Here is an 18,155-nt window from a genome sequence, read left to right on the forward strand (position 1 = left end):
ATGAGAAATTCCTCAGTACAGTATCCATGATCCCGAAGTAGCTGCTCGTGAGAGTTTGCTGCCTGACCAGGGCCCTGCCTAGGATACAGGACAGCCAGAGGGTGAGTCATAGTCACCACACAAGCTCACTCCTTTCCAGTTCAAATTCCCCTTCTCTCAGAGACTTAAGACAAATGTTAATTAGACCAACCAATCTCATTCATCCCCACAATGACCCTTTGAGAGGCAGGAGGTAAATTTATCCAACAGCAACACAGGTGGATTCTTTATCACAGACAACTGTAAAGTTAGAGTAATGCAGTTCTAGATAAATGACTCTAAACTGAGTTTCCTTAGACACAGGTCCTACCCTAAAGCAAGGGCTAGTTCTGATGCCAACCCATGTATATGCGGAAAGGGTTCTGGGAATATTCAACTCTGATTTCTTTTCTCTGAGCTGGTTGGGAAGAGATTCCTGCTCTGTGACTTGAGGAATCTCTGCACTATCTTACAACTTCCAAGGAGCAGGATGGGGTTTACAAAATGGAAGAGTAATTCCAGAATTCTTTCTGGCTCTATGGAGGTTAAAAGTTATTAGGCTGGGCCCTTCCTCATCTTACAATGCAAAAGGTTTACCAACATTTCCCAGAATTTTCCACACAATGCCTGGGGTAAAGGGTAAGGCTGGGACTATCAGAGCCCTTGGAAAATGAATGTTTGTACCCAGTATTCATTCACTCTTCCCTAGGCTACTACAGCCTGCTTCCCACTAAGGGTGCACCGCCTCCATCATTGGCAGAGTTCACTCCACTTCCTCTGAGGGTAAATAGACATTATGACTGAACAACACATTCACTCCCTATTCCCCATAGTTTACTATAAAAATTTTCAAACATAGAGCAAAGACAAAAACACTGACAATAAACACATAAACCCAGCACCTCACTCTAAATTGTTAATATTTTGCTACAATTGACCTAATCACATATCTAGCCATCCATCAATCCATCTTATTTTTTGACAACTTTTAAAAGAAGCTGCAGACATTGGCATTTTTCATCAAACATTTCAGTTATACATATCATTTATTAAAGTTTGGTATTTGTTCATGAATTTTTTTAGGGTAAGATTTACCTATGATGAAATGCACAATTCCTAACATTGCCAAACATGAGTTGTGACAATTTATACATCCGCCCTTATCAAAAGAGAAACTTTCCCTTCACCTCAGAAAGTTCTCACAGGCCTCTTTCCATATTACCCCCAAACAACACACACACGTACACACACACTCTCTCTCTTTCATTTCCCTTTCTTTGTGTCTCATTCTGTTCTGTTTCCACCATTAATAATAGCTACTAAAAAAATTTTTTTGACCTATACTTTTAGTCTTTCTTATTGCTGAGTAGTATTTTATCATTTGAATATATCTCAGTTGTTCATTGCTTCTCTTTTTCATGGACAACCAAGCTGCTCCCTGTCTTTGGCCATCATAAGTAAAGCAGAGCAAAATGTTTTTGTGTAAGTTTTTTGAGGACATATATTTTCATTTCTCTTGTGTAAATATCTAGAAGGGGAAATGCTGGATTATAAGGAGGATTTTGTTTGTTGTTAAATAAGACACTACTAAGCTGTTTTCCAAAAATTTTTTATAGCTTTTTGCACTTTCTCCAATAATGTGTGAGAATTTGAGCTGCTTTACATAATCACTAAAATGTGGTTTTGTCAGTGTTTTAATTTTGGCCATTCCGTTGTGTGTGCACATATAGTACTATCTCATGGTTTTAATTTGCATTTCTTTGATAATTAATGATGTTGAGCATTTTTTCCTGTGCTTATTGAACACACTTAACTTTTAATAAGGTGTCTCCTCAAGTATTATATTTAATCTATCTTTTAAGTGATTTGTTCTTTTTTTATTGAGTTTCATGTACTATCCATACATTCTTGATATAAATTCTTTTATCAGATATGTGTTTTGCAAATATTTTCTTCCATCTGTGCCTTCTGATTGACTTTCTAATGCTGTTTTTTGATAGGCACAAGTTTTTCATTTTAGTTATATTAAAATAGAACTATTGCTTTCTGGATCTTATTAAGAAAACCCTGCTAAGCCCGGATTGCAAAGATTTTTGTCTTGTGTTTTCTTCTGGAACTTTTATGATTCATCTTAAGCTAACTCCCCTCTATCCCCAAGTCTGTAAACAAATTTATGGGGACTCCTGCATCACAGACCAGAATTTAAAACTCACTGATTTAAAATGCAAATTTAAGGACAAGTAACCCACCCCACTGTCCTCTTCTTACCACACCCTCCTCCCCCCCGCCCCAGAAAGTTGTCATATGGAGTTTATCCTCTAACCTTTGGGGGTTTTTACAATGTCAACAAAACTGATATCTGCACTCAGTTCACAGGACAGGGAGGAAATTATGCTAACTTTTGTAAAGTTCTATTTATGTGCATAAGACTAATTTCAGGGTACACAGGTAACTAACTACATGTCTCCTATAAGCTATGATCTGTGTGGATAGGAAGTCCTGGAAACAGACATGGACAGTCACTGATTTCTTGACCAGTCACTGATTTCTTGTGTGGTCCTGACCAAACCTCTTCCTCTCTCTGGATGTTCATTTCCTAAACCATCAAAAGAGAGTTGTGAAACACGTTTAATTTAAACTTCCAGACTCCCTCACTGCCTAAGATTTTTAATATTCCATCATCAAAAATGAACCCTTGTAGATCCTGAAAGGCTCTTGCAGTAGAGATTCCATCCAGTTTAAGGGTTTCTTATTGTAAGGATAGTACCTTTAATCTCATTAGCAAGCTGCTAAATTGGGGATTTTCTGACAACTAGTTAAAAATGATGCACTATAAATTTAGAGGAAGGAGTACAGACTGGAAAGGAGAAGGAAACAGAGTTTGGAAGGTGGCTGGTCTAAGACCAGCTTGGTTTATGGGATAATGTGGCTTAAGGCTCCCCAGGAAGAAAGGAGTTGCTATTAGTATTCATATTAACAAAGTGCCTAACCCAAGCTTCTCTTGTTTCTTCTCTAAAAAAGCCAAACACAACATACACAGAGCCACCAAGCTCAGTTAGGAATACAGCCAGCAGACAAAGGCAACTGGGAGGACTAGTCCCTTTAGATCTGCATATGGAGAGTGGTGGAGGATAGGAGAGATTAGGACATGTCTTCCTTCTGACTTTATCTGAAGGCATGGCAGGTAAACACAGAAAGCCAAAGGTTGCTTCTGGGCCCTTTTCTAGAGCACTTGCTGTGGCTGATTACCCTGTGTCCTTTACCCACAATCCTACTGAGGCTTGTTCCACAGGCAACCCTGCAAGTTCCTGTGCCTTGAACAAATCTTTCTAATTTGGCAGAGAGGAGAATATATATATTAATATATAATATATAGTGAATATAAAGTGATCATAAATGTAAAATAATGACAAAGTATATATATTTACATACACATAGTTGGCTCTCATTACTCATGGTAGTTAGGTTCTTAAAGACACCATACACACCAAATTAGTGAATATTGAACCTCTGCTTCTAGGGTAAATATTAGATTAGGTGCCTACATGCTTCGGGTCAAATTTTCATCAAATGATCAATGCATAATCTTGTTTTATGTATGTATCTGTTTAAACACACCTTATTAAATATATACTATTGACTCATCAACACTAAATTAATGGCTAACAGCATTGTAACTGATAACTGAAGGACACTCACCTACCATGTTTCTCCATTTTAAACAGTGAAATCACCAACAAAAAAAATAACAAGGAGACATTTACAATACGAGGGCTGACACAAGGAGTGCCACCTTGTTTGTCCTCAATGGGGAAAGTACACATTAGGCAATGAGAATTTTCTTTCACTCTATGCACTGCAAGTATTGATTTTTGGGTTACAAAAATTTAGCAAATAAGTGAATTTACAAACAACGAATCAAGAATAAGAATCACCTGCATGAATATAGGTTTATGCATATCCACACACGTATATGAAGTATCTGAGCCTAAGGAAAGTACAAAAAGTAATTTACCAGTGACCCAGAGTACAGATTCGACAGATATTAGCTTTCTAAATTTATCTCAAATTGCAATCTCTCTCTTCAGAACTGAATATCACAGTTCCTCTGCCCTCTAGTTCTTCCCACACCCTAAAGATGGTATATGTGTCATTTGTATGCATGTTTTAATATTTCTACTACATGTTTAAATAGCAATAGACAACATAAATTTTTTTTAAATGCACATCAGTAGCAGTATGCCCATATATGGATCTGATCTTGCAACTTGTTTTTTCATCTACCAATATGTCTGTGAGAAATATGTATGTATATTGATAAATGTAGATTAAATTTATTCATTTTATTCATGCTAACATATTTCATTAAATGAACAAGCCACAGTTTTTCCATTTCTGCAACGATAAACAACATAGGTCATTCCCAAAGCCTCATTAGTACAAACCATACTTCAGTGGACAATTTTTCACCTGTCTTCTTTTGTACAAATGTGTGTGTTTCTCTAGGGCAAAGTCAACAGATTATAGCCTGAGGACAAAATCCAGCCTGCTTGTGTTTTGTAAGTAAAGATACTTTGAAACAGCTGTGGGCAATCATTTACATATTGCTCATAGCTGCTTTGGTGCTGTAACAGCAGAGTTGAATTGTTGCAACAAAGACTGTTTCAGGTTACATGTATATTCAATGTTATTAAGTTACAGTGAAGTGGATTTACCAATTTAGACTTCCACCAGCAGTATGTTTTGAGAGTTCCACAGATTATCTTTAATAATTCCCAACACTCCTTCCTTGGCTCTCTTTACTAATCATACTCTCTCTTTCCAAACACAACACCTGGAAATTTCATCCAAACCCATGGCTTCAATGCCTCTGGGAAGATAGCACCCCACCTCTAAACCTGAAACCCCAATCTTCCTCCAGCCTTCTTAAGGAGCACACTTCCATTTACAACTTTCTGCTGATCATCTCCATCTGGGAAATTCCCTGAACCTCGAACTTAGCATCAGTTCTTCCTATCAACACCTGGACGGATTTCTTGAGACTATGGGAGGTAACACCTTAAATGTGGTGAACAAACAACTAAATTAGAACTTATTTTAGTGGGTTCATACAAGACTATTTAATAGGGAAAAAAAATCCAGAATCCTATTTTCATATAGGAATTCTTGTCCTTTCTATTGTGACACCTCTGTGTTCCTCAATGTTCCATCTACAAAAAGAGGATCATTCCAACCAAAGGACAAGACAGTTGCCACCACAGTGCCTGGGGCCCAGTAAATGCTCTGTAAACAGTAGTTAATCATCGCTACCTTGAGTACTGACATCACTTTATTTTCACTAACTTGGACCTTAAATCTTAGGGTCCTGTCTTTTTACTTCTAGCAAGGTCTAATCAGGTAACAATAATTGGTTTTGCTTTTAAAACAATTTTGCTTTTAAAATGCTGATCATATCCTTTCCTTCCTTTTCAGTAACAGGACTCCCACTGGGGAGTTCAGCACCTCTTGCCTGAAATGCCTTCAAACTTGTTTCACTTGTGTCCTCCTCTTGCCAATACATCCTTCACAAGACCACAGCTCTGAAATCAGGTCAGCTCCAAACCCTTTATGGTCACATCATCCCTTTCAGCATAATATGTACATTTCTATGTGAGGCTTTTGACAAGCTGGCCCCATTTCCTGTCTTACTTCCCACTTTTTCCTCCCAAACTTCATGCCCTAGATACACCCAACAACTAGCTATTTTCTACACCTGCCCCATGCCTTCCTGTTTAAGAATCCTCATTCCCATATCCTTGCCAACAAAGCCCTTCTATCCATCTCTTCCTATGTATTTCCTTCAAAACCTTACTTAAATGTGCTTCTTCTCTAAGGCTGCCTTCAACTTCCTTCATCTAAAGTCATTTCTTCTCTTTCAAAGCATTTACATTCATCATTTTCACGCTGCAATAATAGAAAAGTGACAGATTTTATCCCAGTAGATCCAGAGGACCTTGTACACAGTTGGCATTCAATAAACATCCTGAACCAAGTACATTTAAAGTGCTGGCATTCTAGACTCAGTTTCCATTTACTTTCAAAGTGCCAATCACCCAGGGGTTATGTAATTAAAAATGAACTGAGGACTCAGAGAGCCCTTCAAATCTGAGAAGAGCAAATTGCCATCTGTCTACCAGCATTTTAAGTATTAAATTGCTCGCACAAGAAGGTTAAGCAGTGAGGATTGAGACAAGGCACAGACCTCAAATTTTTTCAATCCCAGCTGTGTGTCAGCTATGATCCAGCTATGAGCAAAAAACAGGGTCTCTTAAAGCATGCAAGCTCATACAATCTCATCAGTGGCAGCTAACCTTCACATTTGCTGTATGCTCAAAAAAAAAAAAAAATCACTGCTGTACTTCTTAAATCACACCAAAGCATTTCAAATCAGCTTGGAAATAATGATGCTGGCATAACAATAATCATTTGGAGAATGATCTCTACTCCTTAGTATTTTTTTCTTACTATGTTTTGATGCCAATGTCAGGTAAAACCTTAGAATGGGAACTCATTCAAGCAAACATGAATACATAAGGTTTCCTTAATATATAAAGAGCTCTTACAATCAGTAAGAGAAAGGTGAATATATGAACAGAAAAACAAATAAACAAAGAATAAACTAGCTGTGAAAGAATATAAATATACAATATATACGAGAAAGAATCCAATTCAACAAAAACAAAGAAATTCAAATTACAACAATAACATTATTTTTTTCCTTTTGAAAAAAAAGTAAAGTACTTTTTAAAATGGTGACACCAATATAGATGTGGACTCAGGGAAACGGATCCTCTCACATAGGACTTGACAAAGTATAAATTGGCAGTCTTTGTGGAGAGTAAGCTTCAAAAATGGATATGTGTTCACCAAATAATTCCATTTATGGAATTTATGCTAAGGAAAGAATCCTGGATAGTGGCCCATGAAAAAGTTTCAGTGATTACATAAAACCCCATGATCCTGAATGTTAAATGTTATGTATTTATAAATTTCTCTGAGGAAAGTAAGCACAATTTTCTTAATATCATCAAAGGAGTTTCTAAGTTACCTAAGGACTTCTGGTTGTAGAATAATATTTAGGAACAAGGCATGGTGGACACTGCTAGTTGTCTAATACAATGTTTGTTCTTCCTTTCTTCCTTAGTCACAGATTCCTGATTACACAGAAGTAAAATGTCACCTAGCTAAAAACACTACATTCCTCTTTGGCTGAAATGTGACCTCGGTCCGGCCAATGAGACCCAAGCAGACATGTGCTGGGGATTTGGGGGAAGCCTCTGTGTCTCTGACACACACACACACATACACACACACACAGAGACACAGAGACACACAGACACACACACTATTCCTTTCTCTTCTTCCACCTTCCTTTTCCTGCCTGAGACACACACACGAGACCAGGAGGTACAGTCACCATCTTGCAATCATGAGGTGATGAGGATAATAAAAGCCTACATCCTAAAGGTGGAGGACTGAAAGAAGAAAAGCACCTGGATCCCTGAAGCCATCACAGAGCCACCCTTTCCAGCCCAATTTCCTAATGGTTATGTCTTCATATATCCCCATATTTCTTGAACCCACTATTGAATTTTCAGTTGTTAACATCAAAACTAATGGCAAACTGATACACGTCAGAAAAATGTACCTAAGTGAAAATACTTATAATATGTAGAAAATAATCCCATTTTTTTGTTTATCTATGTATGTATATATACATACACATGCCCCGTGACAGAAAAAGTTTGAAAAAAAAAATTATCTTGATATTCTGCTCTTTGTGAGTGAATTAAGTGATATTCATTTTCTTCTTTAAGCCTTTGGCTATTTTCCACATTTAACCATTTTCAAAACAACAGAAACAAAGGATTAGCATCTTTGAGACTAATTCACCATAGAGCAGCAAGGGAGGATCAGTTTCAGATATCAAGGACAAACACAATGGTGTCCGTTTCAGATGAACTTGAGTAACAGGTAACCTGTCCCTGCTCCACCCTACCTGCCAACAAGACAGTTCCATGATGAGAGATCTCTCTGGAGAGACACAGCAGTCTGAGGAAGCTCTCAAGTCATCTGGACAGAGCACCGCAGATGAGCAGGTACCTTGAACAACTGCTTCCGGGTCACATTACAATAATGCACAGAGAGAGAGTTGGATCCAGAGAGATAACCTCTATGTCAGTAAGCCTCTGGCTACCTGAACAAAAGGTCTCAAGGTTTCTCCGAAGTCTCTGGTCTATTTTCTTAGCCTCTAAAAAAATGGCAGGGTCAACAAACCAAGTGACTTAGAACCAGTTGAGCTAACTAGCCACACTGTACCTCAAAGTTGAGGGAACTATGTTTCAAAGGCTTGCATGAAAAAAGGGACACAACAGAAGGGTACTTTGAGGCACTGGGGAAACAGAGTAGCAAGGCTGAAATTGCAAAACTCTAGGGGTGAGATGCTTCCGTTCCTTTTCAGATTCCTTTTTTTGCTTCCCAACTCCATGCCGTTGCCCAGCCAAATGGTGGTGAGACTCCAGTCCTGCTGTCCTGCCCATTCTTCCCTGTTAACTAAAGTTTAAACAATAGAGAGAGACCCCCCCTCCTTCCATAGATACCCCCAGAGCAAAACTGGCAGTCATATTTAGGGGTATCACAATATTGATTTAGCTCTACTATCTGATTCACCTAGCTGAACGAAATGACTGTTCTCATTAAAAACGAGTCCGCATTTTATTGCCAGTTCAGGCAATTCCCAAGTGCTCTAATGCTGAGTTTGCCTGGGCCAGCAGCCAGCCATCTGGACTGCTCCAACATCTTATGTAACTTGCTCGGTTTCCACCTTTGGCTTGGGGGTTGGGGGTGCATGTAGAAGGCAGGAAATGGATTTAGATTGGGCTGTCAATCCATCATGTCTGAACAGCTGCTAAACATTTGGTCACAGGGATTTTTTTCACCTTCAAAGGGAACATAAGGTGAACCGATTCAGGAGAGCTTCATGCAAAAATAGCAAAAAAAGGAACCAGAGGTCAAATGAATTGAAAAGACTTCTGAGTGGGCTAATGTAATGAAAGTCTCCCAGAGACCATTTTCTCTGTCAACAGGCTACAGAAAAAAATGCAGGCAGATGCCTAACTGCAACAGACAACAGGAAAACAAAAACCATTCACTTAGTCAGTAATATCCGAGGTTTAAAAAGAAGGGGCTGGGAGGAAGATGTTGAACTAGCACTGAGCCACATTGTGGGTGCTGTGGTACGATGAGTGAATAAAGTACTTCTCCCCAACCAAGGACAAATGCCACACTAGTGTGACTTTGGCTGGTAACCCCAGAGAAGGAAGGGGGAGGCAAGAAAGAAGAAATAGTCTCTTTAAGTGCAAAGGTATGTAGAAAGGTCACTTGATTGAAGATAATTCTGCCCTACAGAAAAATAGCCAGCCTGCTCTTCATAATAATAATGATTATCAGGGGCTAGCACAGTTCTTCAAGGACATTCCAAACATTAACTTGCACTCTATCTAATAAAGCGGACTTTACAGATTTAGGAAATCTAGCCATAGGTAGCTCACAGCCTCACCACTTCTAGAAGCAAGGAGTCAGGAAAGGTGCAAGCTCAATTAAAGAAAGGCCAGTAAAACATTTAGACTACATTTTGTACTTGGGGTTGATAATGCTTTGTTAATTTAGCCCAAGTTGCTTCAAGGAGACATGTTTTAGAAGAGGCAGAATAGTAATAAGAGAATGTTTAGATCTAAGTTCAACTGTTCACTCTGACACTTACAGTTATGTTACCTTGGGTAATATTTCTCAGTATTAATAATGGAGATAATAGTACAAGCCTCTATAGAATAGTGTAATAATTAAATATGCAAATATATGAATATACTTACAGAAGTATCTGGCATATAATGAAAATTAAAATGATGTGGGGGAGCTACTTCTTTTTAATATTTGACTATAAGTTTCCTGAGAGCTGGAATCAATTACAGGATTCCCTAGATACCCTATAGAGTTTGGTGTTCTCTAAAAAGTAGGTGTGCTTGATAAAGCCACATCACTTTCCTTACTTGAAATGAAAGGAAATTTTTAAATAAAAAAGTTGGGTCAGAGCTGGAATGAGAAATTCCAGAGCTGGACATTCAGTGAACCAAGATGACAGTCCAGGGTCAGCCCAGGTAGAGGTTGGATGGGCTGGTGCCGGAATGGGGAGCAGGAAGCTTTGATTTGGGTCAGACAGATGGAGCTGGAGAAAGAAGTTGCTCTAACACCCGCCTCGTACTAAGAATGACTGAAGATACATACTTATAATGCCCCAAGCTCCAGAAGGAGACTCTTTCTTCCTCCTCCTCACCACTACAGCATCAGCAGGGCTTTCATTTATAATATTAACTGACCACTTACAAGATGTCCGGCACTGAACTGTAAGTGATACATGTATCATTTAATCTCCCCAACACACCAACACAGCAGTGAAGTCAGTACTGTTGTTATCCTCATAGTAAAATGAGGATATAGACTAGAAAGTTATTTATTTATTTATTTATTTTTTTATAGAGGCATGCTTTATTTATTTGTTTGCTGGTTTGTTTGTTTGTTTTTTTTTTGTTTATACATGCACTGGGTACAGTCAGAAGCGCGGGAGGGTGAGAGAATTCACCAGAGCCAGAGCGGGGAGCAGAGCAGGCAGAAGGACCGAAGTACACTGCTGAGGGGAGCAGCGGGCGGCAGGAGAGGTCTGCGCGCCATGTGGGACCCTCCTCTGGTGGCCGGGGAGCAGCCGGGGATCGAACCGGCGCCGCAGAGGCCGCGGGCAGCTTCGCAACCCAGCGCTCAACCGCTGCGCCACCGGGAAGGCCCCTAGAAAGTTATTTAAATACCAATCAGCAGGTGATGAGACTGGGACTGGAATTCATGGTGTCAGAAACCAATGCCCAACCCTTTTATCACTAACTAGGTGGTACTGCCTCTACATATATTTTTCTCTTCATTATGACTCTTGACATTCATATTGGACTTTTTAGAAAGGATAAAATTGCAATGAGAAAAAATGCCCCAAAGCTAATACAGGCATTTCACAAAAGAAAATATCTAAATGGTTTCCACATAATTTATTAAGAAAATGCAAATATACACCCAATAAGAGACACTATACACACATCAGAAGGTTGACAATTAAAAAGTTGAACAATTCCCCGTGCAGGTGAGGCTGTGGAACAACTGGGACATTTAGACACTGGTAGTGGAAATGGAGATGGGAACAACCACTTTGCAAGACTATTTGGAAACACATACATAGGTAAACATAGGTCAACCTTACACTCCAACAACCCTACTCCTAGGGATATACTCAAGAGAATGAGTACTCATCAACAGACAGAAGAATATTTCCAGAGAAGTTATTCACAGTAGCTCAAATTTAGGAACTAGTCAATGTTCATTAAGGAAAGAATGAAAGAAATTGTGATACATTCCCTAAAATGAAATGTTTTACATTAATAAGAACAATGGCTATAAACAAACATGAAAAAATCTCACTGACATTACAATGGAAGGAAAAAAAAATATACAAAAAGAGCACACATCAACATGATTCCATTTACATGATACTTAACAACGGGGATGATGGATACTTAACAATCAGTGGTGATGGAAGTCAGGATAACGGTAAGTTACTGCCTGGGTACACTACAGAGATTTCAGTGATTTGGAAATGTTCTCTATCTGCGTGGTGATTAGATATCTATAAACCTGGCTTGAAAGTGACAATAATACGTGATGCATCCAGCTGACATTCCTTTCCAAAATCATTACTCTAGCTTTTCTAGCTGCTGGTCAGAGTTTCAGAAGGCAGATGTGTATGCCTGTATGACTAACTCCCAGACACCTCCTGGCCTCCCATGTGCCTACAACAGTGAGTGCACAGAGTCAATTCTAGGGAATCTCTCCTGGGATTGGGCTCAGAGGGGCTCAGAGGGGTCAGTTTCCCTTAATTCTCACACAAGTACCCTCCTTGTCCTGGATATAGATAATCAGCCTAAAGACAAATTTTGAGAATCTGTCCCTGAATTTTCCTCTTCCCTAAGACTGGTTGGAAGCAGCTGTAAAATATTTCTAAAGTTATCAATCTGTTTTCTTCTACAGGGTTTGATAAGGCAGCCCTTCAGTGGCATTCTTAGTCCTCAAGAGATATATCACTCTGTTCAAACATGTCCAGGACTCTCTGGAGGCACTTGAGTTCCTGGAGGAAAGGTTCTGAGCAGACTCACTCCAGCTGGAGACACAGACTGAGCTGGAGTGGAGATAACCCAGACACCAGCTGGGACCTCTGAATTCAGTAGACTTGGGAGAGAAGAGGAGAAGAAGAGAGAAACAACATCTAGTTGAAATTGCTAAGATAATTTATTAAGGGGAGAAAAAATGTAGGAAAACTGCTTTCTTACAAATCCCCAACTTCTTTAAATAATGATACCTTTTATTATGATACCTAACAAATGACTGATAATTCCTTAGTATAATCTGATCAGCATTACATACTGAAATTTTCACAGTTGCCTCAAAAAGGTCTCTTATAACTGGTTTGTTCAAAACTCGGGGTCGGGGTCCACATGCGACATTTTTGGGTGTCTTAAGTCACTTTGGTTTTAAACAATATGCCCTCTGCTTTTACTTACCATACATTCTTCATGGGAAGACTTCAATCTCAGTGGTCTACTTCTTTTTAAAAAATGTAAAAGACATTTATTAAAGAGCCAAGATTTGATAAAGTTGATAGTTGAGACAAGTTTGGTCGTAATACCATGCCTAGACTTCTCTGCATGTTTACTACAATTTCAGTCCTTAAAAAAAGGGACAAACTCCTCTTTTGATGTAAAAACCCTTGTAACAAGATAACAACATTTATAAGATGGTCACTATGAGGCAAGCACAAGGTGCTAAGTGATTTGGATGGATTATCTCATTTAAGGGTACCAAGAGCTCTCTGAAGTCAATGTTAAAATCATCTCTATTTTATAGCTACGAATCTGTAGTAAGACACTGTTCAAATAGTTAAGTGTTGAGGTCTAAATTCATCCCCAGGTTGTCTAAACCACACACTCTTGGCCTCATTCTCTACTGGTATTTCAATTTTGATTGGATAGCTTAGATCAACTTCGGGCGTAGCCATTGGCTTACCCTGGCTATTAGTCAGGGACAAAAGTAAATAAATAGACAGTATTCCTTTCTCCAAAGAGAACCAAGAATTTCTCAGACATCATCTCATACCTCCTTATTGCTAGAGAGAAAAAGATAAAGTAGTAGTAGAAAAGCAAATCTGGGAAGACACTGCTATACAGGAAGAGACAGCTACTGACCATGCCCTAGAAGTCTCCACATGCTACAGAGCCCCTCAGAATGTAGCTAAACCCCAAGGAGATAAAACCTGACTCCCCCCAATTAATGCAGAAAGGAAAATTTTTGATTGAATGTGCTCATTTCTGAAAAGATCTGCAAGAGCCCAAGAATGAAACAGAAAATATTTTCAAGATGTCAGTCATTGAAAATAAAATCAGAAGTGGTTGAGAGGAACCAGGTTGCCTTTATGTGGATCTCTGGGTGATCTATCAATTATCCTGGCCGTGGGCCTGAGGAAATGTTTCAAGGTACTGCTTATGTTTCTTCACATTGGTGAATTTACCCTGGAAGAAAAGCAGTAGCGATAAAAACAGAAAAATAAAAAGATACCAGAGGCTCACTAAACTATGCTAATGACATCCACCCTAGTGCATCTCTGACTCACCAACTTCCTCAGTGAATTTTTGTGGTCAAGGGAGGATAACAGATCTGTCTTTGAGTAGGTAAAGTGTGAAATGTTTTTACTTCCTCTCCCTACCACCTTCCATTTTCTTTCCTAAGCAGGCAATGGCTAGGGACTTCTGGAGGCAGCTGCATGGGACTCTGCCAAGTGCAAGGAGCACACAAAGGTTAACTCCTTACCCAGGAAACTGCAGGATTCAGCACAAAGAACTGAGGCAAATGTCCAAAGATCAGCATCACACGGGGGAAAAAAAACACCCTGGCTGACCTGTGACAGCCCCATAACCTCCAATCAAGTCAACCCAGAAATTTTACCCATCCTCGATGTACTTTTGAAACAAATCAAGATATCAAAACAAGATTCTTTCTCGTTTTTCTTTCACTGCAAAATCATTTTAGTTGATAACTGTATATCAATAAACAAAGTGCTGAATATCTATTTGAAGTTCTCTTTATTTGCCTAGTAATGCCACAAAAGGAAGGCACAGATCACAAACTGAATGAAACCACAAGCTCTAGGAAAAACCCAGGTTTAAAATCTTACTTTTACATAATTTTCTGTATTCATCAGCACCAATAGCCCTGCTCTGAAGTTCATTTACAGGTTTCCCCTGCTATCTGGAAGTAGAATGTTCCAATTTGGTATAATGGTTGGTAGGTTATTTTTGGGTATAGAAATGCTCAAAAAATTTTCCATATAATGAATGGTAACAATATTCCCGGGCCCCAAAAAAATAACCTACCAAATCATATCAAATAGTTACTTTCTACTTCTCTTTTTTTTTAATTTTATTTTTATATTCCCCATACAATTGCAATCCCCTTATTTTGACCCCAATCTGCATATGAACCTTTTCAATCGCTCGTTAGGAAGAACATCTATTGCTTCTGTGAACAGGGAGTAAGCGAGGAGCTGCTGGTTTACAGGGACCTATCCATCAGATGATGAGAAGGATCTACCTGATGATGACACCAAGCAAAAAAAAGCTTGAGCCAGCAGGTTCAGAAGCTAAATTCTCTACAGTTAACACACTATTTAAGTTGATATGCTTGTTTTTAGGAGTTGAAATTCCACCTACAGGGAACCAGATGTCTCTACAGAACTGTCTTTCCAATCTAGTTTTATAAATTTCAATTTATATTTTTGGCATGTAAAAAATATCTCTTTCAGCAAGATATCTTATGAACCTTACAATTCACAATATATACAGTCTTTTTAGGTGTGTCTTCCTTAGTTGAATTTATGTTGGATACACTTATTCTGTATGGATGCTAAAGGCTTCATGGACACACTACAAAAATATAATAATGACAAATTATTATACAAATGTTCTGGCATTACAAAGCCTTACCCATGGATTACTTTGAGGATGAGCAAGAGGATGCACCAAGAAAATCTATCCTCCTCTCAGAAGCAGTAGCTGCTCTGCATGGATAGCTAACATGACATCAGTTTACTTACTTACTTTATTATTGTACAACTTCCTTGAAGAAGGTATTTTTTAACTGCTTTTATATTCCTATTGCAAAAGGACTTTCAAAGATGCTTTAAAAAGAATGAAACAGTATTATGGAATCATCACCCTATAATAAAAATCTATAGACTCCAGTGAAATGAAATAGAATATGGTGATAAATCTTATTTGGGTGTAAGGTGCTAAATCTAACATTTCAGGCAAAACCCAGAGTGACAATTTCTTTTTAAATCACCTTGCACCACGAATAAGTTCCACAAAGAGGTTTTCCTCCCTATGGCAGTTTCTTCACACCATTCAAAGTGCTCAGTGTAGTCAGAGGCCACATTACAACTGAGTTATTTGCAGGATGTTTATAGTTAAATTCATTCAAGATAAATGTATGTAATCAAGTAATTTTAATATGTGTTCTTCATACTATCCAGGTGACACGTGATGCAAAGACTAGAATTATCTTTATTCTGTATAATCCTTATTAAGCAATTTGAGATATCTGGGACAATGAAGTTTACACATGATAGTTAGAGAGACTACATACATAGGCAACATGTAAAGAACAAAGCCAAGATAAATTAAAAATACTTCTTGAGTGGGTAAAAAACTGTGAGTGACATAAAGATCATTTTATTTGGTTGTTTTCAAATTATTTAAGATTTATTTATTTCTGCATACAAGAACTGGGGTATAAGCCAGAGGTGTGGGGGGGTAGAGGATTCACCAGAGAGAGTGGGGAACAGAACAGGCAGATCTACAGAAATATACTGCTGAGGGGAGCAGTGGGCAAGGCAGGAGAGGTCTTCCTTGCCCTGTGGGTTGCTCCCTGGCTGGCCAGGGATCGAACTTGTGCTGCAGTGGCTGGTGACAGCTTGATAGCGCTGTCTTTAACTCCTGCACAACCAGGGAGGCCCGGTTTTCAAATTATTAATAGAGAATTCTTTTTATCAAAATCACCAGTCCATTAATCAATGGAATTTGAAACCACAGTACATCAAAAAGATGAAAAAAAGGCAACTCTGGGAGAAGGTGGGAGAAAGCCTCCTTTTCACCTCAACAACCACAGAATCAAAGAAGTTCCTGAAACTTAATTTGAAATACCACTGACCCAGAGATCATACTAGATTTCTCCCAGCCCCCACCCTCTTTCATTTTACAGTTGCAGTACTATAGTCTTGGAAAGCATAAACAACTGTTCCAAGGCAATGCCATTTATTGTTATCACTGGACAAGATACTATAAATCCTGACTTTGTGTGCTTAGTGTGCCACCATTTCCATTATACAACAGCCTCCCCTGCACTATTACCTAGTTCCTAAGATGTGATCTTGTAAAATTGTGTGCAAAAGGCTACTGGAGATTTGGAAAGATCAGAATTAGATGACCAGGTGCGGCAAGACTTCTGGGAAGAGGGCAATTTGGTGATGGATCTTACAGGAAAAGCAAGTCCCATTGCATTAATGGCAAAAGACATCTGGGTGAAATGAAGACTGAAGGAAAGGAGGTATGCATAGGGGAGAAGGGTAGCCAAATGAAAAAAAGGAAGGATCTTGAGGATCTTGAAAAAAAACAAAGGTCAACAGTACTGAAGGAGAGCAGGAGAAAGGAACAAAAGGGATGCTAAATAGCTGAGGAAAATCTATTTCCAAAGAGATGCACCACTTTCCTGAAGATAAGCCTGCCAAATACATTCAGCCGCACTGACGTGGAGTGGGTGTGTGGATGGAAGAAAAAGCACAGGCCTGGCTCTGCTGTCAGAAGGCCTAAATGTGGAGGAGGTTCTACTTCCTCATCCACCAACGATGAGAGAGTAATAACTATTAACGCGTTCAATAAGCTAATGTTTAGAAAAAATGCTTTGTAAACATTACATCAGTGTATATATAACGTTACTGTCTTTATAGAATAAAACATTAAGCAAGAGTTGTGTGTAGATTAATCTATTGCCATGAAAAGCCAATGCAAAAAGAACTCTTGCCTCCAATTCTCAAGCACTAACAAGGAGTTTGGAGGCATCATCCCACAAAGGTTTAGCTGTCAAGAGAACATGGCAACACAGAGAACCACAGCCCTTCCTGCCTGGGGTTCTTGGTTACACTGTTTCAAATGCTGAAATTAGCGTAGTCAAGAAAAGTTCCACTGACTGTTTGGTCAGAGACATTGAATTATCCAGATAATCACAAAGCAACTAGTAAAGTACCAAAATAAGAGACAAAGGATCAAGACAGCAAGGAAATGACCAAAACAGCCCCACACACGAAACCAGAGCAGCAACAGCAGGGGGAGAGCAGAACACCCAATATAAAATCTATATGACTGATCAAAAAGAAAACAAGACAGTCAATGGAACCTAGAAACATGTTGTAAAAAGACAGAAAGTTAAGGATAAAAATGCCTAGTCTAAAATAACCTCTACAAAATGCATGAGGAAAAGGGGGAAGGAAATGACTAGGAACTAACAACAAACACAAAAAGCAAAGGAAGATCAAGGAAGCAAAGTTCACATTCTCTGCTAGCACTCCCCCCCAACACCAACCAAAAATCCAGAGTCTTTTTTCAGTTGTGTTGCTGACCTACTTCTAAACATCCATGGAATACATAAGCATCGTTTCATAAAGCCTGGGAGGCAGGAGAGAAAAAAAAAAGGAAATGTCTGTGTCTTAGGGGCAGAAACTATCCTAACTCCTTTCAAAACACAGTAATGGTTTTCATTAAGGAGTTTAAAGGCACTGATCTTATTATTTAAATCTCACTTTTGTTCATTCTTAACCTTGTGTTATTTTCAGTTCTATTATTTTTAAATAACAGCCACATGTGTACATGGGTTAAAATCAAACTATACAGAAAAATTAA

The 18,155-nt window shown here is 38.7% G+C and overlaps 1 protein-coding gene and 1 long non-coding RNA gene across 6 annotated transcripts in view; one reads left to right on the plus strand and one right to left on the minus strand.

Moving 5' to 3' along the window:
* ARHGAP26 (Rho GTPase activating protein 26) overlaps positions 1 to 18,155 on the minus strand; it is a 506,434-nt gene that overhangs the window by 216,404 nt on the left and 271,875 nt on the right. The window lies entirely within an intron of this gene.
* LOC119243329 (uncharacterized) lies at positions 5,247 to 12,461 on the plus strand. Its single transcript, XR_005124695.2, has 4 exons — positions 5,247 to 5,415; positions 5,491 to 5,607; positions 8,015 to 8,156; positions 12,181 to 12,461. It is a non-coding gene; the product is annotated as an uncharacterized LOC119243329 (long non-coding RNA).

This window comes from Talpa occidentalis, unplaced genomic scaffold, assembly GCF_014898055.3.
Source record: "Talpa occidentalis isolate TD23 unplaced genomic scaffold, MPIMG_talOcc4v2.1 talOcc4.13, whole genome shotgun sequence".
In the NCBI taxonomy this organism is placed as follows: domain Eukaryota; kingdom Metazoa; phylum Chordata; class Mammalia; order Eulipotyphla; family Talpidae; genus Talpa; species Talpa occidentalis.